The sequence below is a fragment of the Caretta caretta genome, chromosome 9 (assembly GCF_965140235.1).
Source record: "Caretta caretta isolate rCarCar2 chromosome 9, rCarCar1.hap1, whole genome shotgun sequence".
Taxonomy (NCBI): domain Eukaryota; kingdom Metazoa; phylum Chordata; order Testudines; family Cheloniidae; genus Caretta; species Caretta caretta.
The window spans coordinates 26,044,434-26,068,126 of record NC_134214.1 but is presented as its reverse complement, the minus strand read 5'-3'; the positions used below and the strand labels follow the sequence as shown (position 1 = coordinate 26,068,126).

The following is a 23,693-nucleotide window of genomic DNA, read 5'->3' as shown; positions in this document are numbered from 1 at the left end:
TTTACTGTAGGTGTAGGAACACCATCGATGGAACCATTCTTCCGTCAGAAGCGTGGGTGGTGCATCTGGTCTGACATACACTGCGGCTTAGGTTGGCATAGTTTTCACACCACTGACCGACATAGCTGTGCAGCCTCAGTTTTCAGTGTAGACTAGGCCAGATGTACCACCCACTCTTCTGATCAAACAATTTCCAGCAAACCCTTCTGCCCAAGTCACTCCACTTTCTGAGCACCCTTGCATCTGCCTCTTATTTCTGCTTTTAAAAAAAATATGCTTGTGGTTTGGGTTTGGAGACTGCTGTTACGTCAGTCACTTCTATTATTCATCCTGAATGAAAGCCAGCAGTTTTGCCTAACCCTTAACAAGAAGGTTTAACCCACCCCACAACATGATCAGTGATCAAATGTTTGTTTTTGAGTGTCTTTGACTTCTTATTAGGAAATTAAAGAGAAATTATAATAGCAATACTTAGATTTAGAAGCATAAATTGATGTTTGAATCTTTAGTATAACTTAAGCCATTCCATACTTTCAATACTTTTTCCATTCCTTCTTTTTAAGTCAGAATTGGTGTATACTTTTAGGGGAAATGGATTATACATGAGTCAGTGCATGAGAAAGTATTCTCCTTTATTGCCTAGAATAGGCTAAGCTGCTTTATCTGGCTGGTTTATTTTCATTGGTTTGAAATGTACTAGATTGTTTTTATTAGGTATTGATAATTTGTTTAAAAAGTAGCTTGGCAGAGTTAGTGTTTGTTGCATTAATTGATTGGTGGGAAGCTTTACTGCTTGTTGTGTTCCCATTGATTCCTGCTATTTTTAATTTCAAGTGTTTCATTCTACACTGGCAATGCTAAAGTGCTGCTGCGGCTTGTGTGGTCGCGGCAGAGTGCTGGGAGAGCTCTGGAGAGCGCTAAAAAACCTGCCTCCACGAGGGGTGTAGCTACCAGCGCTGGTGCACTGTCTACACTGGCGCGTTACAGCGCTGAAACTTGCAGCAGAGAGAGAGGTGTTTTTTCACACCCCCGAGTGAGACATTTACAGCGCTGTAAATTGCCAGTGTAGACAAGCCTTGACGTCTTGGTGAGCTCCAAATCTGTTTTGATAATTATTGAAACTCTACCAGATATTTTCCCCCTCTGAACAGGTTCAGTTTATTAAGTGAAGATATTTTCTGTTCTCTTCATTTAACATTCAAATTTCCTTTGGATTATGTTGCAGGACCAAGTGATTTGGTTTATGATGTTAATATCTTGGGACTGTGCCCCTCCCAGATCATCACAGAAGGGAACTTCTGTGGAGGGATTTCTCTGAAGAAGTAGATGTTCACAGTCTCTGTGGCATCTTCCTCTCCCCCATCCCTGCACCTAAGGAGAACTCTCCTGTAGGATCTGAGGAAGGGGCTAGAGACAAGGGTGAGCAAGACAGGGGTGCAGAAGCAGAAACCGTGTGCACACCTGATCTTGGAAATGCTCTCTTGATATATTCTAGTAGAGAGAGAAGTATGAATACCATTGTACAAGACACTGGTAAGACTTTATTTGGAATACTGTGTACCATTTTGGTCACCCATGTTCAAGAACGAGGAATTTAAACTGAAATAGGTGCAGAGAAGAGCTACGAGGATGATCAGGAAAATGGAGGGCCTATTTTCTGAGAGGACACTGAAAGAGGTTTGTTTGTTTAGTCTAGCAAAAAGAAGGCTGTCTGTAAATACATTCAGGCAATAAATATCAAGGAACATGAAAAGCTATTTAAGCAAAAGGACAATGTGGCACAAGAACAAATGAATATAAACTGGCCATGAACAAACTAAGGCTGGAAATTAGAAGGTTTCTAACCATCAGATGGGTGAGGTTCTGGAACGGCTTCCCAATAGGAGTTGTGGGGGAAACAACTTAATTTTGAGACAGATGGACAAATTTAGGAGTGTGATTATGTGATGAGGTTGCTTGTGATGGTAGGAGTTAGGGCTCAGCAGCCTTGGGGGCCCCCTTCTGGTTTATCTTGTATGTTCCTAAAAGCTGTAAGCACTTGTATTCACGTTGGCTTCATTGACCAGTCAGTATCTAGGGTCTTCTGAAGTCTGTGGAAGTTTTGCCGTTTTCCTATCTCAATGGTAAAATTCTCATTCACTTCAATAGAGCCAGGATTTCTTCCTGTGTGAGTAAATAAGCTTTCTGAATTGACCTAAAGTTCAGAGGGTTCTTTGTTGTTCCTTCTCTGTTTCAGACCTGTTGTCAAGAATTCTTATGACAACACTTTGTTTGTTTTTTTAATGCTAGTCAACAAAAAAACCAAGAAAGTCAAAGTGACATTTCTAGGTGCACTTAAAAATATTTATAGTAATCACTGCAATAACTGTAGATTTTAAGTATATTCATAACAATAGAATCATGTCACCTTTACTATTTTGTTTGTCTCCAGTCGATCTTTGATTGCAGCTGTGACACTCTGCTCAGGACACCTTGAACCATAAACTGCTGTGTTGGTGGAAATGAAGAGAGGAAGAAGTGCTAGGATAGTTTTAGAAGTGAATAGTTGTAATGGCTTTGTGAACATTGAAAACCATCACTCATACTCTTCACGACATTCCACACTTCACCTCGTGTGTCTTCCAGAAATGCATTTCTGTTCTCTGGGTGGGTTGTGCAGATTTGTAGCAAACGCTCCTGTAAAATCCAAATATGGCTTAGACCAGGAAGGCAGGATTAAGAACACTTTTTGCTCTTTCCAATAGAAGGCCACATTTTGTTAGAAACTTTTTAAAAACTTCTCCTTTAGTTACATTTCAGTAAAAGAAAAGGGAGAAACACAACTACAGCAAGAAAAATAAGCTCCTAGACGTTCACAGTCCTATTCATTATAGTCATTGTGGTATAGGGCAATAAAAATGCCTGTAGTGGTTGAATTATATGTCCTAGTAGCAACTATTAAAAAATAAATACAAAAATAGTGCTTCTGGGTTCCATCAGCAAAAGGAATAAACACAAATGAACAATATGCCCACGGATAGCAACTGTATCAGAAATAACTTTCTATGAATCTCTGTCTCAAGAGTAACACATTTTCCCTTAAAGTCCTATTGAATTTTTTAAAAAATGTCCAGGATTTATCACTCTCAGTACTGGCATACTAGCTTTGAAATATAGTCCCCCCTCCCCCCCCCTTTTTTTTTTACTACTACTGAGCTGGGCCCTAAGTGATCTATAAATAATTAAAACAGAAGTTGAGTTTACTTTCTTCACTGTGCCTGTGCAATCTTTTTTTCCACAGAGTTCTAAAAACAAATAAGATACCTGGATGAATTGCACAGAAAATTATGTTGAAGGCTCCAAAAGTAGCTGTACAAGACAGTGTTAACGTCATGGGAAGAACATTCTTTTACTTTCCACATCGGTATAGATCATATCTGTATAATATAATTCGCACACTTCAGTTAGACATAAATGCTATATTAGCTGTTGGGGAAAATCTAAATGTTTAGCCTAGGGTCAAAAAGTGACTTGGTGCACAAGGTGGAGTGGGTGAGGATGGGCACTGAATGGGGGAACCTGCTATCGCAGACCTTCCACTTCCCTAGACTGTCAGTCTGCTCAAGGCTAGACAAAAGGGGCAAGGAGACAGCTGGGTCATGCTGCACGCTCCTTATCTCCAACGCTGCACCAGCCAGCATAGCTGGGTGGCTGTGGAGAAAAGCATATGCTGCATCCTCTTAAGGGGGCAGAAATAAGTGCATTTCCCAGGAGGTCTGGGAGGCATTGCTTACCATTCTTCCCACCGCTCGTCCTCTTCCAAGCTGTGTCTTAATGACGTAGTCTGGTCTCCTTTACAGTACACTAAAATCTATTTCTGTATATGCCCTAAGCATCTCCTACTGGTTACACTGGGTATGGAAGCTAATGGCGGCAAGGTCATCTCCACTGATACAGTATGTGTTCAGAAGACATAGGTATACCACAAATAGCAACAAACATGCATTGTCTCTCTCTCTTTTTTTTTTTTTATTATTTTTCTCATTCTCTAATTGTGAAGAAAATATTAACCAGGGAAGTTACTATTTCATCTAGTTTTCACCAGACTTTAAAGAAAGAGAAAATCAGTGTTTAGCCACCGCAAACACACCGCTACTTACTAGCCAATATGGCACCTTGGGATTGTTCTGGATGAAAGGCCTGATGTAAGAATGAAGTATTAGCAGCATCATGACTTTATATGCCTGTAAGTACATTTCCTGGTGGTCTGGGTAGCCTGCGTGTTATGCCGGGACAGCTGCTGCCATTTAACAATTCCTGTTCGGTGAACAACGTGTAGCAGTAAAAAGCATGGAGCAACTATGAAAGCAATTGTAACATACATGCAACTGAGACTTGCCTACAGACTCTCTTACTGTACAGTACATGCAACTAAGACTTCTGCCGCAGGCTGTCTTAACTTGCAGGCTATTTTTAAAGCCAAGAGTGTTTTATTTTTTAATCAATAGACATTCCAAGGTTGCCTCTCTTGAGATAAGCAGAAGCAGAATCATTACTGTTTCCTTTCTTGCAATATGTACACACCCATTCTTTTGTACAATGAAGAGCGAGGCTGTTAGGCCAAGTTGTATGGTTTCTCGTTGAGTTAAGGTTAGGGTGTTTGGGTGTATGTTCTATTAACCTTATTTTGTCAAGACGCGGCCAACCACAACCTCAACCACTGTACCCTTTACCCCAACCTCAGTCTGTATGGCTTTAGATTTAAGGCCCTCTTGTGTGTCTTGAAAGCACCAAGCACACTATGGGCGTTAACATAAATTAATAATGATTCGAAGGGCCAAATTCTGCCCGGAGGTACATGCACAGAAATCCCATTGACTTCATATGTATCTCTGAAGGGCCAAACTAACACAAATCCCATTAACGCCATTCAGTTTTGCCAGGAGCTCAGTATTTTTTAAGCAAACGTTCCTAAGTAAAGCATCATTCTGCTTGGAAGGAATTCCAAACCCACATAAAGCCTGAATAAACAGGGTGTGAGGCTGTTCCACAACCTCTCTGTGGCTGGTATTCCAGCCCTTGATCTAGAGTTGGCACTGTGCGATTCCCTGTACATCTCTTTCCAGGGGCTCGTGGCCACTGGATGAAGAGAACTGCGGACTTGGCCTGCCATAAACCTGCCTTTCTCAATGAAGGTTGAGTGTCCTAGTGTCCAGGATCACAAAGCCCTTTATTCTTTTTTCCTGAAAGCCACAGAAGTTTTACTTCCCTTCAACGGGTTTGATGGCATTTTTTGAAAAGCCTAAACCTCTATAAGTACGGTAGGTGCAAAGCAAACACAAGTTCTTTTGTGTCTGAATTTCTGGTGTTCCTGATGCCCTTTTCAGAGTATGTAAAGCCAAATATTGGCTTCGTCAAGTAGTAGAATAATGTGAATCCCTGCAGAATAAAATATTTGCTCCAGATGGGGAAGTATTTCTCAGTGTGAAGTCAAAGGGGAGTTGTATGCAAAAGGGAACCTCAGTTTGTACTGAAAAGGCTTTTTGTGTGTTCTTTCACAGCAGAAAGGTTTCAGTGCATTTATCGCGTGGGCAGGCGAAAAGCTGACAGTTGGAAGTTATCTTCCTCAGATGAACTCTCTGCCTTTCTAATTTGGCATGTTTCCATTTTCTCAGTAGCTCCAATACATTTTACAATGACTGGAAGCTTTCATAACAAATACTGGTGATCAAAATCATTACCCTGACACCCAAATGAGTTCAACATGTTTCATCTCCTACATAGCTGAATTTTTTTTCAGTTTAGCCACGTAACGATCTAGCTCCTGATTTTGCAAACACTTACTCCTGATAAACCCACTGACTTTTTATATTATTTTGCCTGCATAGTGCAGTGATTGGTTCCCTGTAAAGACAATGGGCAAAATGCAGGATCAGTCTCGAAGTTGTATGCAAGTGTAATAAAACACAAATGCAGATGTATACTGTGCAAGACATTTGGATGATATTTTCCTTTCAGTTTCTACTGCTGAAAAACAACTCGATGGCCCTGATCAGGCAAGGTGCTGTGCTCCACACAAGGAGTAGATTAGAGGATGTTTAAGTACTTTCCAGTTTGAAAGTACTTGAACATCCTCTAATCTACTCCTTGCACTAATGCTCAGCACCTTGCATTATCAGACCCATTTGGCAGAGGTCAGCAGAGGCTCAGAGACAAAATTTTCACTTTAAGGGTCTGATCCTGAGAGATGCTGAGGACTTGTGACATCCACTGAAGTCAGTGAGAATTTAAAATATTCAGGATCTAAGTATCTCAGGACTTGTCTATACAGAGAGCTGTACTGGTTTGACTTAAAGTGAGATTTTAAACCTGTTTAGTTAATCTGCTACAAAAGGCTGTCCTGGGCACTTTTTATTTCAGTTGGCTTAAATTGATTAGGAACAGGTTCAAGATAAATTGAAGTAAGAGTGTCTATGCAGAGGTCTGTCTCAGTTTAACTACACCAGTACAAGCTTGTGTCTAGACTAGGCATTACATTTTTCCATCAACCATATAGGAAAACCTAAAAGCTTAGAACAATAAGAACAGATAATTTTGTTGGTTTAAGTGAACAGATGGAGCCAAATGCTGGCATCACCGTTCCACCTGGTTTGAGCTGCTCCACCCTGAAACATCTGTATGCTACTCTTCCTCCCAGCCATGGTGCAGGGGGCATGCTGGGGAATGGAGCATAACTGGAGTATAATGCCACCATTACTTCCTTCTCAACTGAGGATTCCATTTTGGGGTGAAGGAGGGAAGAGTTATCATTCTAGCCCCTTAAGATGATGTCATGTGAAGGGTCTCTGAGATATCACACCAGAAAGGTGCAACCAGGGCCATTCCTAGGGGGGTGCGGGGCCCTGGACAGAAGTGACAAATCCGTCACTTATGGGACCAACCATGCTGGCCAGTCGCACTGGCCCACAGTGCCCCACAAAGCGCATGGCCCAGAGCAGTCGCCCCAATTCACCGTACCCAAGGGATGGCTCTGGGTCCAAATGTTACTCATTTTACATCAGACAAAAGAATCTCTGATGTGTAACTAAATTCCTATCTCTCCCCAGCAAGGGAAAATATAAGTGGGACTTCTGGTGTAAGGATGATGGGCTCAGGCTGAAAGAACATCTCTTAATTGACGAAAGTAATGGCCATGTTGCAAGAAATACCAGTGCTCCGTACTCAACATGGGATGTGAGTAAAATCAGCTGCAGTTACTGAAAGGAATGCTGAAGCACGAGAAACCAGTTTAGAAAGTGAATATGAGAAGTCAAAATAGACTGCAGCTTTTGCATGAAAGATGTACTGCAAGTTCAGACTGACCCACTCCCTTCTCAGCCTCTAAACCAACTCATGCTGCTGAGAAAAACCAGGCAACAAAAAGCTAATTGAATTTTAAAGAAGCCCGCTGGGAAAACAGGAAAGTTGATAAAGAGCTAAATATAAAATAATTTAATAAAATAAAATATGTTTGAAGTGAGAACACAAAAAGGCTGAATTCATTGAAATCTGCAGGAAACCAGAAGTTAAAAATAAATCCGCAATGACCCTAGTAAATACATCAGTAGCATCAGAGCATGGATCATATGTACAGTCTGGTCACACATCGTGCACACCATAGCATACATTTTTATTTCCTTGGGGCAATAGTTCTTACTGCATATCAGCATGTTCTTTTTATTCTTCATCAGTCATTCTATTAACACAGAGATAGAGCACTATCTCTAACTGCTCTCTGTGGTAAAGATAAGGAGTACTTGTGGCACCTTAGAGACTAACCAATTTATTTGAGCATGAGCTTTCGTGAGCCACAGCTCACTTCATCAGATCTGATGAAGTGAGCTGTGGCTCATGAAAGCTCATGCTCAAATAAATTGGTTAGTCTCTAAGGTGCCACAAGTACTCCTTTTCTTTTTGCGAATACAGACTAACACGGCTGTTCCTCTGAAACCTGTGGTAAAGATGTCATTCAATATAATGGCACGGCTACCTTGGGAGATTATATAGTAGGAATACTGTGGGCATGGAGCAACGAACCAGCCAGTCTGTGCATGCATTTCAATTTGCCGGTTTACATCCTGTACATCAAGGAAAAGAACATGGGGGGGGGGGGGGAAATAGAATATGAGAGGATGTGATGGAGGGCTAAAAAAGGGATACTGATTGCAGACAAATGGCATTGTAGAAAGATCAAGAAAGTAATTAAAAAAATGTTCCCTTTTAAGTATAATACAATGAAGTAAATGTTCTGTCAATATAGTAGTGCTTGAAATTGTGTCATTTATTGAATGTATCTGAAGCAAAATTACAATAGCAGGGTGACTACAGATAGCATCACACATTTATATAGTGCACTGTACTGTGAATTACACTGTACAAAAGCAAACAGGAACATAGAAATTGTCACAGCGGAACAGATCTGAGGTCCAACCAATCCACTATCCTCTCTGACAGTAGCCAGCACCAGGTGCTTTGGAGGAATGTGTAAGAATTGTGCACACTGGGCAGATGTGGGATAATCTGCCCCAGACACTAGGCCTCTTCCAGATCTCTAGTTAGAGAATGGCTTAAGCCCTGAAACATGAGGTTTAATATCTCTTCCAAAAGTTTTGTTCTCATTAATCATGCTAACTCTTGGATGGTTATACAGATATCCATTCCTTTTAGAATCTTGTTACATTCTTGAGCTCAGTGACTTCCTGTGGCAGAGTTCCAGTCTAATTACATGTGTGGGGAAAGTATTTCCTTTTATTGGTTTTGAATTCCCCGTATTTTAATTTCACTGAATGACCCTACCTGCCCCAGTGAGTCTGAACCAAATTATATTGTGGTCACTGTTACTTAGACTATGTCTACATAGCTGTGTTGGGTAAGGGTGTGAAGAGGTGCGATCCCTGACCAACGTAGCTGGGCCAGCAGACATCACTGGTATAGCCACAGCAATTCTTGCAAAACTGAGCTCTTACTGATATAGCTTGTTTCAGTCATGGGGGATAGATTTACTATACCAGTGTAGTTGTGTCCACACACTAGGAGTGCTTTGCAAATAGAGTATATTGATAATCCTGTACTGGTAAATGCTGTTAGCGTAGACATAGCCTTAGTGGCTCATTACTATTACTTCTTGAATTCGCTTCTTTGTGTTGCTTAAGACTAAGGATAACCTCTCCTGTGTGCTCTAGAACCAGCTGCTCTTAGAATGAGTACTTAAAGTGTTGAGAAATTTTCACTTAATTTTATTCCATTGTGCCATTTGATTAGTTTATATGGGGGTAATTGAAATCTACCCTGTGACAGGGTCAGTCAGGCCTTATCTGCCCTGACTGCAGATGTCAGCACCCTGGTCTCCACCCGCTATCTCCCCCTCCCCCGCACAAGGAAAACCTGCTCAGGCCAGGCTACCAACATAATTAGTCCTCCAGAAGCCTAGAAGAGCCAGGAGAAGACACTGACCAATAGGAAACCAGCAGGCCAGTTAAGAAGGCTTGCCTGAGCCCTCTAAGGGGTATTTCCAAGTAAGCCTGGGACAGAAGAACTCCTCGGTACTACCCCAGGACCAGGTGAGGTCCTTTGTTTAAACACTGTTTCGTCACTTTTTGTGACTGTTTCAGTTTAAAGGTGCTGACAGCTAATTCTTGAGTTTGGTTGTAAGACTGATACCAAGCTCATTGCATGGGCCATTCTGCTCCAGCCTGCCTGCCACACCCCCATTATTATTATTATTTGGTTAGATTTTGCTGCTGCTTTAATCTTTTGTGCACTCATTGTTAGATGTTAATAGAATGTGCTATTACTAAGGCATCCTTTATGTATACAGGCTTCAGAGTAGCAGCCGTGTTAGTCTGTATTCGCAAAAAGAAAAGGAGTACTTGTGGGATGAAGTGAGCTGTAGTTCACGAAAGCTTACGCTCAAATAAATTTGTTAGTCTCTAAAGTGCCAAAGTACTCCTTTTCTTTTATGTATACAGTGTATGTATTCTGACATTTTAAAATACTTCAGTATCATCCATCGAATTTCAATATATCCCCCATTTAAATATTAATTTGTGTATGCTGTAAGTGGACTGTGAATTACTTACTAAAATGAAGAGTTAATTAAAAAGTTACGGTTAAGGCAACCTTCTGTCACAAACTATAGAAGTATTCTGTTAAGCAAGTACCCTATCTGATCACTTATCACTGTGATGTCTTTGCATTTATGTGATTGTTTTGCATCATTAGAAGAAAAGAAAAGCCAAACGCTGTGTTTTTCAAACATTCTTCAGACAGATCAAGGACTGGAGGTTGATATATTATCACACCTTTAGGAAAGCAGGTAAGCAGAATGCTTAATTCTTTCTGTTCAGGGGATCATCAAGAAGATAAGCAGCAGGTTGATACTGGGAATTGATACATGCTTATATGACAAGATTAGCAGTGGATTTAACAGACCAAATAACACCAACAATGAATTAAACTAAAAGACAAAGCAAGCCTGTAAAAATGGGAAATGAGCAAAGATCTAAGTTGTCCAGCTGGACAATCAAAATGTGGAAAGGACTGCAGCTATGTTGGTGTAAAACAACTTGAATTTTTAAACTCCTCTGAACTTAATTTGATTTTAAACATATTTGATCAAATACATATTTTCTAATGTAGACATGAGCAGATCTGCAATGTGATTTGTTTCACCTGACCAGAATATATTTGTGAGCATGCAATACTGTAATGTAGTAATGGAATTTCTGGGCTATTGTTGCTATTTTGAGCTTTATTTTACAAAACCAGAAAATAATGATTGAGCTGCACATATACCAAATAGAATATTCAGAACAAGTAAAAATGTCTTTGAGACCTCTGTTTAAAATAACACCAAAACTTGCATCCCCTGAAAGCTTTGTAAAAGAGTATTTCTAGACATGGAGTCCTGGACAAAGTATGTCACAACAGTTGGCCTTTTTGATACCATCATACAAACCATAAGAATAAGTGCACAATCTTAGTGTTGCCTTCTACATTTGCAGAAATACAAGTAAATATGTGAGGATGTCTTCAATAATTCTGAATAGAACAGCTGCAGTTGTATTCGAAGATTCATAAAGACCTACAAAAGACCTCATGAATTTCTAAACACTAATGGAAGATAACATATGCAGAATAACATCTGCTCATGTCTACTAAGGTCTATTGTTGCATCTGGCAAGACAAAGGATTTCACAGAATGTGTACTGTTTATGTGTTTTCTAAACACTTTATGTGACATAATTTCTATAGTTCATTTGTACATACATGAATATCTTTTCACACAAGCCCTCCGCAATCAAATAAGAATTAAGAGGAAAATCTGTTCTTCTTTTAGTCTTTTCTAGATATTGGAGTTTTCCTCTGAAAATGAATTGTAATTACCCCATGGGCAAAAATTATTGATGAGACAATTGTGAGCCAAAAGATTAGTCTCCTCTTACATTTTTTTTTCTTTCCTCTTGTATTGATGTGTTTATAGAGTTTGACCAGAAGGGACCATCAGGTACCTCCCTCATCACAGACATCCTTCTCTGGCTGTAGGCATCACTGTAGAGCCAGTTTAGATTTTGGAATGTGAGCTTCCAGCCTTAAGTGTTAGGGAGGTGGCAACCCACTTTCTAGATGTAAAGCAGTCCAGAAATGGGAAACCAATTAACACTGCAGCCCACAAAACAGTCCGGGCTTACCCAGCAATTTCCTGCAAGGAAAGAGCCTCTGTGCAGGAGGTCTGGGCCCCTAACCCATTGAGCACCCTGGGTCATAAACAAAAAGGGAGAAACAAAGTAAAGAGGGTATGTCTAATTTCCAGTGGATCCAGGTGGCAGAGTCTCTTCAGATGTTTTCCTCATGAGCAGTCTCTGCACTGTGGAGCTAGGGAGCTCTAGCTCTGCTTATCTCTGAACGCACTAAGCTGGGATCCCCCCTTTTAAGAAGCTGCCCCTCTCCAGGTTTGACAGGTCTCTCCGGTGCACTGGGTTGGGGCTGATTGTGCCCAGAGGAGCTCTTTAACTCCTTTCTGACTGGGTTGGGAACCTATTCTACCACAGAAGGCTTGCCAAAGTTTTCTCCCAGGAATGCTTTTTCTGTGTATGCTGAATTCCCATGCCCAAAGAAACATCATGGGGCTTTCAATAATACTGAAAATACTAGCATGTCATTAATATAAATGATAGCACTGTATTGCCTTAAGTAATGTGCTTAGTCCAGTCACTTCATTTAGGGAGGGAGGGAGAGATGCAGCAAAAATGAAGAAGGCCTAAAGACTGGTGATGAAAATTATTAAAGGCAGGGAGAATCTTCCATATGAGCAAAGATTTAAAATTATTTGCACATTCATTATCATCATTATAGGTTCTCATGTATCTGTAATGTTAGGAACTATGATCTTATCATCTACTATTTGACCTTTTAATCTCTATTACAACAGAACGTGTCTTTTTGGCAGTCACTAGCACTCCTGAAATGTGTTTATTTGATAAAATATCCAGTCACAAAAATGTCAACAGATGTAGAACCAAAGTGGTACAGATGCGGGACTTTGTGTAAAGATATAGCATTAGTGGTTTAAACCTTGCGCTCACTATACTTGTGCACTTCTGAAATCAGGATAACATCTCCTGAATGGTTAGGATGTCAACCTAATAGACAGGAACATCTGTGCCTGTTATCAAGCTAGTGTGATGTTGTTGGCTGTTGGGTTTTGAAGAGCAGAGTTCCAAAGCAAGTAATGTTAACAATGGCAGACACACCCGAGCTGCTGAATAGGCTACTCTTTCTTCACCTGGGATGCACATTCACTTCCAAGAACATCGCTATGCAGTTTCTGTAGCCGTGAAAAAATGAGTTTTAGATCTTGTGCATAATAATTAGCGTTCCATCTGGAGGAACGGGGTATTCTGTAGAGATGTTACAGGGAAATTTACCCCCTATTTTGCTCGTCAGAGGACCCCAGCAGCTCTGTATAAAACAGCTGCATAGAACAAAGAAATGCCAGTTGCAAACTGGCAATGTTTTCAAGAATAACATTAAAACCAGCAACTGAGTTAACTTATTGAGCAAGTTTTAAGCTCCCATCCCTACGCATAAGTGCCAAATTATTATATTATGAGAGAAGATTTTCTCTGGAGGAAATTGATAATGGCAGTATTGTAACATTCAGGTTTAGAAATGCTTCACTTCTGCTGCTTTTGTGAGCACTAAGCTGCATGAGAGCTGTGTAGTTAAAATAAACATATTGCAATGAGAAATCCTGTTGTATTTGCATCCATTTAGATACAGTGCCAACAGCAGGAGTTTCCTTTTACTTTGATCACCTTTGCAACTTGTAGGACATTCTTGTTACTACACAATTCACTTATGCCAGTAAGATGCCCCTACCTCAACCCCATTCCACTATTCTATCCCTTCCCATCCCATATTTTATTCTTCAAGTAGTTTATTTAATGTAACATTTTTGGCATTGAGTTTTCTGTTAATATATTCCTGTAAATTTGCCTGGCCTGATTCACATCTCATTTATGCTGGCATAGATTGAGTAATATTTCCATTGTTGTGAGGTCAGATTTGGTTACATTATGCACCTCTTTGCATTAGGTTTTCTTCCCCTTTCTCATTTCCTTCACTCCTTCCTTCCCCACCACCCTTCCTTCTCATTGGCTGGATCTCTTGGTGCATCTTTTCCTCTTTCTTTTTCTGTATTTCCAACCAAAATTTTTGTCTGTGTTGTGTTCCATCTGTCCTTTATTTTTCTCTTCAGTGAGATCCCCAACATGTACTTGATTCCTATCACCTAAACTCTCACTCCACACTAGTACTTCTCTCCAACACACACACACCTACTCACATTCATGGGACCTCCCAGGCAAAAACTCACAGGGGAACAGGGGGTTAGTGGGGAAAGAAACCCCTCTTCACAAAAGAAATGGCTCCTTGGGGGAGTGTATTAAACTGGGTCCATAGACTAATCACTGATCTTGGCTCACCTCACAATGCTTGGTCTAATTTTCCAGTGGTTCTCCCAGAGATGGCATGACAGATACAACATAAGCATGTGATTGCAAATCCAAGGCACAGTCCTTCACTGTCAAATGAACGCCTGTACTATGCTCCCCAAATTAAACTTGCATCCTGCACCCTAGCTGTCCAAGTTTCCAATTTAATGTCTCATGCCCCCTGACTGGGATCCCCATTTGGGATCCTAGCACCTCCCCGTATACTGGAGGAGGAAAGAAAGAATAACTTGCAGTGGTGAGACTAGTAAATGAGCTAGAATAGGAGACCTTTGTTAGTGGCTCTGTTCTTTAGACAAGCCCGGCAATCTGGGCAGAAAATCCCTGATCAGTTGTCTTCATCTCCATGGTATTTTATAAAAGGATTTTTTAAAACCTTAAAATAAAAACCTTTATAGTACACTTTTAAAACATGGAGCTTACTGACAAAGGTAGAAATATTATGAAAGAAGAAATCTTGAATTCTGTTCTTCACCTCCCAGCTATAGGAAATGACAACAAGTTTATAAAGCTGTTGCATACTAGAGCCACCTTTTAAAGTTAACTCCTTCCAGTGACCTGTTTTGCCAGCATGGGAGCCACCTGAATAATTTTTGTACAAATATCGCTAAGGAAGGTCGGTATCTCTGATTGTGAAATAAAACCATCAGTAATAGTAGAGCTAATATTGAACCAGGCATCTAAAACTCGTACGTAAGCAGGATTCAGAGACACTAGATGTGATGCACTACGCTGCTCTCTGATTCACAGGCTTGCTGGCCAGAAGGGACCATTATGTTAGTTTGATCTTCTGCATGACATAGGCCAAAGAACGTCATCCTATTTCTGCATCAAGCTCATAAATTCTGTTTGAGCCATAGCGTATCTCTTAGAAAGATAGCCAAAGCTAAGAACTACAAAGGCTCACTGGCTGTTGGGAGCTGTCATCTCCCTGGAATCAAAATCGAGTCACACTCCTCACCCCTGTACACCAGCATTAGTACCAGTGACAATGTGGCCCATAGCTAGGAAGTCCCCCAGCGAGTGACCCAGGAAATCTCCCGTGTCATCTGAACACAGCACTTTTTTTGGAATATCTGACAGAAATTACATTGTTGTATGCTGAGAGCTGAATGATTATAATTTTTCCAATTGCTGCATATTTTTAAAAATATATTTTCCAGAGACAGCCATGCAATAGTTACAGGCATGCTTCGGATGAGCCTATTATAATAAAATTGCTGTTAAATTACTGCAAAAATAAAGGGAAGATTTTGTACTATTTGATTCTTAATTACTTGTCTTTATTGTGCAATGAATACTGCTAGCCACTAAAAGGTGTTTGGTCATATAACAATGAGTATTTGCCCACAGACTTTACCCGGTTGACAGTGATCATGATTTCCTTTGTCCAAGGAACAGTCTAGGTAACCCCCCCATCCCCGCTTAAGCAAAACTCTCTTGTATAGACTTTCTTCTAGGCAATACTAGTGATTCTATGTGGACGCATTGATGAATTCAGATTCCACCACCACATTCAGTTTTGGAAAATTAAAGTAGCCAACCTGGTGTTTAGATCCTCTCCTTTGTTACATGTCTTTACTTCTGCATCAGAGGTGAATGGTAGTCTAATGGGTCACTCCCTCACCATGATCCTCGGGCCCCAGTCAGAGCCCTGCCTCACTTCTGGAATGTACTGGATTTGTGTATATGAGAAAGTGATGTTTCCCTTTAATGACGAACCCACAGAAAGGATAAAGGGACCTGCGACAAGAGTTCTCTGTTAGCTCAAGAGGGAGAGGCCTGGGACTCTATATCCCAGTGACAAGGCGCTCACCTGGGGGGTGGCAGATCTACATTCAAATTCCTCATTCTAAGTTGCAGGGGAGGGGAAGGGCCTTACACCAGTGGTTTTCTGCTTTCTTTCCATGGGCTTGCACGAAGGAAGGGGACCTGTGGGTTCAGATGCCACCAGGTCTTCTGGAGAGCTATCTATGCATCTGCCTCTGAGGTCATAGCCCACAGTTTGTGTTCCTGCTGGTCCCTTAGGAGCATTTGATGGTGGAAAACAGTCCCAGGAAAGTCTCTCTATAGCATTAAAGAGACTGCTATAAGTGAAAGTGACACATTCTAAATAAAAGAGGATATTCAAGTTCAAACAATGATTTTTACCTAACAAAGTTCTGATATGAACTTAAGGAATTTAAATTCAAGCCTAAAACTCCTCACCCCATTATCTTGGAGTGGGAAAGAAAGCTTAAGGAGAAAAAGGCAGGGTTGCATGATGTAAACCACAGTTCAGATGGAAAATCCAAATGGCTCCATGAATTTCCCTGCACTTGTATGCCTATGATGAATTTTTAATGTGGCTTAAGTAGAGTTTTTATTATTGTAATACTTAAAGGGAAAAGTGATATACTCAGACAATTATGGGCTGTTGTATAAATACACTGGGCTGAAGTAGGACACTGTTAAAATGTTTAATAGTCTCCAGATTAGGTAAATTCAGAATTTAGAGGTATTTATTAAAGCATAGTTAATAATCTGTCATATGAAGGAATACCTAGAAGAATTTTTATTCATGTCTCACTAGACCATTACAGCTGCTTTATTCCATTCACTACAGTAAGTCAGTGTACTTAAGGAATAGAGGGAGGGATAGCTCAGTGGTTTGAGCATTGGCTTGCTAAACCCAGGGTTGTGAGTTCAATCTCTGAGGGGATCATTTAGGGTTCTGGGGCAAAAATTGGGGATTGGTCCTGCTTTGAGCCGGGAGGGGGGTTGGACTAGAAGACCTCCTAAGGTCCCTTCCAACCCTGAAATTCTATGACAATAAAAAAACCTACAATGCCCAAATCCAGAATTAGGTGCCCAAATTTGCATAGTGGTTTCTATTCATGATCATAACATCATTTTGCTTTTTAAACTAAAACTAAACAAAAGCACTAGTGAAGTATAGGCTAAAGACCTGCAAATATCTATCTCCCTAAATCATCTAGCACTGAAATATATAAGAACCAAAGAATCTCAGTGAGTTGACCATATTGGATTCTGGTCTTCACCGTTCATAGCTCCAGCTTCATGTATTTACTGAACTTATGTATCTATTACTATTATGTAATATTTTTTTCATTGTGGGAAGCTTCTGGAGAAAGGGTGGGATTTGGAATGTATCTGAAAACTAGGCATTGGGTCAATCTTATCTCCCCAGGTAAATAGTTCCAAAAATGAGGATCCTCTATCAAGAATCCTGTCTCTAACTCCCAAAAGTTCCAGTATAGGCACAGCTAGCTGTATTGTCCCAGACGAGCACAGCTGTCTCAGAGGGTCATGCTTGAAGAATCACTCCATGCTAGATAACTTTGAGGGCCATAAAGATTAAGATCAGTTCTTTGAATTGGCACCAGAAGAAGCCAGTTCTCTTTTGGGCACAACTAGTCACATCCCCCTCTGCCATGGGGTAGTAATCATATAAAGCACAGAACCTGCTAGAACTCCCACTGAAAGTCACCTAGTTTAATGGATATATTGGGGTGGGCGGGAGTAGTGTACAGTTTCCAATCTGGAAAAAATATCACAGCTATTCTGTGTTAACATTTCTACATCCAGCCTTTTAAAAGAGAAAGTGAAGAGTTATTTCACCAACTGAAATCACCAGAGGTAGGCTGATGGTAATTATCACATTAGAATCTGGCCAGGACACAAATTTGATCCATGGTCTTTGACTGCAAGTACCCACGAGTGCCTCCATTTTCAATCTCCTCTAAAATGATACATCTCCACCTGCTAAGACATCATGTGACTTTGCTGTTTAAAATGTGAACAGTACAATAAAAAAATAGCCTATCTAGACCCTCTAATTGAAGGCCATAATGAAAACAGGAGAGTGGGAAGTTTGAAATAATGTGGGATTTAATTCTTTGAAGGGCATATATTTTTCTAGAACCTCATGGTCCCCGAGTTAGCTTTTTTTAATTTTATTTTTAATGCTAGTATTTCACAGATTACACCAAGGTTGTGTTAGGAGGGAGGTGAAATTAGATCAAAATGAGTGTTATACCTTGTAGATAACAGTGGGTTTCAGTGACTGTCACAGCAAACAGTATAAATAATTGTTCCATCAAACTGAAATTAGAGGATGCTGGTGAGACAGGTTAGATGTCATTTGCTAGGGGTGACCTAGTGTCACTGAAAAAACTGTGATTTCTTAAAGGATTTATAGATTTGGGGGGCAGGAGGGGGGAGGGTTCTTGACACACACAGTTAATCCTAACTTGAGAAACCCGTAAATGCTCAAAGATCTCCCTGGCAATGATGATAAATAATAGATGTCCTTTGGAAAACAATCAGCTACATTTTAGTGGAGTTCCTTGATGGCAAGGAACGTAAACTGCCCCTCCTTTCCATTAGCAGTGATGCACTTCATTGCCAGCAAAGAACTAATAACAGAGGTAGAACTCCCAAGAGATATTAGTTGTCAGTGCTGGTGAGATAGAGTTCTGAAAAGAATAGATATTGCCTTTTTCCTTTGACTGAGTTTGTGAATTTTTTTAAAATGTTTTTAGTACGAGTAAAGATTTTTAGATTTCTGCAAGTCACTGTACATGTTGTGTCAATGTTTAGCGGTGCTGCTTCAGGACTGAAGCTTTCAGGCTTTCCACTACAAATCCCTGTTTCCAGGAATTGTAACAAATTCATGAGCAATTTTCATTCTAGGCTGAAACTGAAGTTGAGAATTCTTCATCCCACTTCACTGTGGACAGTTATATTCCAGATGTGGTGAGTAAAGTCACCCCCCATTTGGTGACGCCTGTCACCCTGAAATGGCATAGGATAACATTTCAGACGTAATTCTGAATATCCTGGTAGCAAGTGTATAATCCAGATCCCTGTTGTTGTTGTAATATATATTTTTGAACGTGAATAAATATTATTTTAGTATACTTTCTAAGTTGTGCAACAGGGCTTTTTGTCATTTTGAATAAGTGATCATTTAAAAAACCTCCCCATCTGTCTATAGCAAAAACATCTGCTCAGCATCTGCTAAATATAAAAACAGGCTTTGGGTGGAGGAAAATATGTCGATTAGGAAAATTGCCTGTATACAGTAGGCAGAAATCATCTAGTGAATCTGCATAATTACATTTTCATATTTTAAGAGTACATTTCCAGCCATACCTAGCTATCTAATGTAAACTAAGCCCTGCTGTTTTATTTAACCCAGCCAAGACACACAGTACCTGTAAAGGTGTAAACTCTTCCATGTCCTCACTGAGTTCACTACAAAGCCTATATTAACCCATTAGTGTTATAAAGAAACACACACTCACCTTGGAATCAAAGGTGTAGTGATTTCAGATGCTTCCATTTTTGTATGGTCAATATTTTGACACCTCAAATGGATCTGATTTTCAGAAGGCTGGTGCTCAGCACTTTTTGAAAATCAGGCCCCTTTACGGATTCTCAAATTGAGCACTGAAAAATTGAAGCTGCTGATATTGTTAATCATTTTTGAAAGTAGAAAAGGAGTACTTGTGGCACCTTAGAGACTAACGAATTTATTTGAGCATGAGCTTTCGTGAGCTACAGCTCACTTCATCAGATGTTTACCGTGGACTAACACGGCTGTTCCTCTGAAATTTTTGAAAGTGTAGGCCAGGGGTCAGCAACCTTCGGCATGCGGCTCATCGGGGTAGTCCCGAGACAGTTTGTTTATGTTGACCATTCGCAGGCACAGCCCCCCACAACTCCCAGTGGCCGTGGTTCACTGTTCCCAGCCAATGGGAGCTGCAGGAAGTGGTGGCCGGGAACCATGGCCACTGGGAGCTGCAGGGGACCGTGCCTGAGGACGGTCAACGTAAACAAACTGTCTCGTGGTTACCCTGACAGGCCGCAAGTTGCCAACCCCGGTGTAGGCCATGCTTTTATGTTCTCGCTCTCTTTTCCAAGATGGGGTCCTCCATGTACTCAGAATTTTACTTCCCTGTCATAATAATTAATATCTAGCTGCTCTTATAGGCTTGTTATCATTAGATCTTTACAAAGGACGACAGTATCATTATCCCCACTTTACAGATGGGGAAAATTAGGCTGAAGGAGGGAAGTGACTACTCCAAGGTCACCTAGCAGGCCTTGCACTGCAGCCCAGGTTTCCTGACTCCCACTCCACTCGGACAACTGCCTCCCATGAAGTCTAGTCTGGAAGGAATTCAAGGTTTTCTTCGCTGGCTCATCCTTAGCAGTTTCCATTTTTCTTTTCCAGTCTCTTCTCTGTGGTGACAGTAATGGATGAGGAGGTTTTTTTCAAACGTGAAATTCAGGTCTTGTCTGCCATGAAAGACTCTATGGTGACATTAATTCTACTTTAGAGAGAGCATATTTTTATTAAAATTTCCAATTCTTGCCCAATCACTTGTGGTGTGACATTTCACAACAAACTTCTGACATGTCCCCTGGCATTCCTCTCCACCCCCACCTCCGCAGAACAAGGGAAAACTGGACTTACCATTCCTGCTATTTGTAAAGAAAAAAGTAAGCAGAAACAAAAATGTTTGTTTATTTTTAAATAAAATCTTTCAGGCTGTTTTATTTAAAAAAAGGGGAGGGTCTACACCCAAATTTTAAATATTCTTTGTAGGCCGCCTATAAAAGCTACTCTAAGCAGCTGTAAAGAGGTCACAAAACTTGCACTCCCCTTCGCTCTACAGAGGTTGTTTTTCTAACAGATCAAACCTAGAGATGAATGCTAAGATCCCAAAGAAGCTCTGTGATTCCTACTTTGCTACTTGATGTTACACAGAAATTACTGTATGCTGCTTTACTGAAGCAGATTTAGCTTTGTTAGGGTTAGTAGAAAAGCAGTAATACACAACCCATAATAAGTCGTTTCAGCTAATAATCCTTTGTTTCAGTGCAGTAGATCTGTGAAGTGGCTTGCTTTCATTGAAATTAAAACATTAAAATTCATTGCTAAAACTTGTATTGGTTGCAATGCTAACATTAGGCTGAAATGGATTCTTAATTAAGCAGTGGAAGTTCTTATAAGAGAGCAGAGCCAGGCAACACACTTTAAATACAGATGTTCCAAAAATTGTATTTATGAATTAAGGAATTTTCATACGGTATAACTGATTTTAAACAATATACTTCTGTTTTCTGATAAAAATCAATTTACAAATGATCTTGTCCATTAATAATATTAAATCTGCTATTTCCTTTTCTTTTGGTGCCCATATGTGAAGGACTGTAGGGACTAAATAAATCATTATACATTCTCTGGCACACAACTCCTCTGACAGCTTCTCAAAAAAGAATTAGGAAGCTTGCATATTAAATGCCAGCAATCCATGGCACGGATACGGTCAGCTTCAAGGATAAAGGTATGTTTGTGCCTAAGTAGTTTGTAGCTCACAACGTTTTTATTCTAAAAATTCAATTTCAGCAACAAAGATCTCTTTCTTTAATGTATTTAATTTATAAACCAAGCCATTTCATGGCAGTAACTTCATCCAAAAAAAGACAAATATCTCTAATATTTTTTTGCACCATATTAGTAGCAGATGTACTGAGATCCAAAGAGCCATTTAAAGCAAATTCAATACAATAGGGTTTTTTTCCCTCTACAAAGCAAAGTAAAACTGGTTTGATTGTTAGTTTTATAGCATTTTCCCTCTTTCAGATGATTTTTACATTTAAAAGTAATGTAGAGTACATCTATATGTGTGCACTTAGATTAAACCATGCCAGTATTGTTGCATAGATTTTCATTTCAGAGAAGGCAAAATGACTGAAAGTAGCCAGAGAAACAGACAAATGTTCTCTGGTGCAACTGGAATACTAAATCTAAATCCTAGATATTAGAGCTAGAGAAGTTCTTTTAAGGTAACTTGTTCAGCTCTTACAGTTGCTATCTATACATGCTCTAGTCAAAAGAGAGGTTTTAGTATGCTTGGACCTGGGATGCACGTCTCCTGTCTCGGTCATTCATTAGGAAACTTGATTGGGCTGTTGGAACCGTTATGGAGGTACTTTAATGATGTCTCCAGAACCTTCCAGGTTGTGGTAAAGGAGTGAGTTGTCATAAATATACGTTACATTGAAGTGTCAAAAAGGAAGGAGGTTTCATATTACACTTTTATTCTAGATCTAGGTTAACTGAATGCATTCAGAGACTTCTTACAAATAGCTGGGTGCTTGGCGCATTCTCTGATGTCCACAGTATATTTCGTCTTCCTTCTGTGGGTATGAGAGGATTCTTGCCTTGAGGCTTCATGGTAAGAATAACAGGAGCTTATGCTCAGACTGAAGCCTGGTCTACACTAGGGATTTCCTCCAGTTTCAGTTATCAGCCAATGCCTTCTGGTATAGCCATACTGATGCAACCCCAAGTGTAAAAAGGCAAATCTACTATTTTCACTTGGGTAGCATAGCCCTGCTTGAAACTAGGGTACACTGCATTGGTTCAAATTGCAAATTGTAGTAGCTTTGCCAGTGTCTGCCAGGGGTTCGCAGAGGTTGTACCAAAGGCTACTGTAACCTGAGGCAAATGCCCAGTGTAGATAAGGTCTGAGAATTCCTTTTGGGCCAGCGTAGGGGGACTTTGCTTTCTTGAATCAGGATTAAATGTTGTAGTACTGAAACATATTGACCAGAAAAGTTTCTGCAAAATAAATCCATAAAACTCCAGTATTTTGATAAATGGAGCCCAAGATTAGGACAGGGTGTTCACTACATGCATACATTATCCTCCAATGAAGATTACTTTGAGGAGGATTCACAAACAAAGATCTCTTTAGCAGGGTTGAACTAAACTCTGAATTTTAAAATTTGTTTTCATTCTGAATCAGAAGGAAAAACAACAACAAAAATTGAAATTTCCCGCAAAACAAAATTTTTGACTTTTTTAATTTAAATAAAATGGAAAAGTTTGTTCAGATTAGGATTTTTTATATTATAATTTGTAATATAATATAAAACAACATTTTTAAATGAAAATTTGTTTCACAACAAAAATATTTTAAATGTTCTGTTGCAATAAGTTGGGACCTTATCAAAACATTTAATTTCAATGATTTTTTTGAAAATATAATTTCATCAAAATTGGCACATTTCTGTAGAAAGTTTTGATTTTGATGAAACAGCATTTTTCAATGTAAAAATGTTCCATCAAAAATGTTCATCTCTAGTATACAGTGATTAGTTTATTTTAATATATAAAGCACCTCAAATTTCCCTTTGACACGGTTACTCCTGTGATTGGAATGCCTCTACTCTAGACTTACTTCTTGAGAAATCTGGTACCTATGTTAATGAGTGCTCTCAGAACCACCCATCCCTTAACTGCCCTGAGTGTGTGATTAGCTGGGCTTACTTCTGTGTCTTATTTTTGGCTTCTGTAGCCAACTAGGGTGACACTTCAGTTACTAAGCTCCTATGGGGGCTGTCTGTCTGGTTTTCAACTGTCCTCTCAGGTTCTCTGCAATAGCTGTGGAGATTTAAGAACCAGCTGATACTATCTTTTTCTTTCCTCTGCAGAGGCCTCATTTCTGCTGCTGTTCCTCCTGAGGTTTGATTAAAAAAAAAAATCTAGAGGTACAAACAGCACAAAGATCTGAGGTTTCTGCTCCCACAAAAAACAAATATCTGTCTGCCACAGCCTTTTTTTTTTTTTTTTTTTTGGCTCAT

The 23,693-nt window shown here is 39.9% G+C and overlaps 1 long non-coding RNA gene across 1 annotated transcript; it reads left to right on the top strand.

Moving 5' to 3' along the window:
* Positions 1-3,241: 3,241 nt before the first annotated feature.
* Positions 3,242-14,354, top strand: LOC142073172 (uncharacterized). The gene is made up of 4 exons (XR_012669873.1): positions 3,242-5,300; positions 7,086-7,212; positions 10,240-10,333; positions 11,022-14,354. It is a non-coding gene; the product is annotated as an uncharacterized LOC142073172 (long non-coding RNA).
* Positions 14,355-23,693: the final 9,339 nt, after the last annotated feature.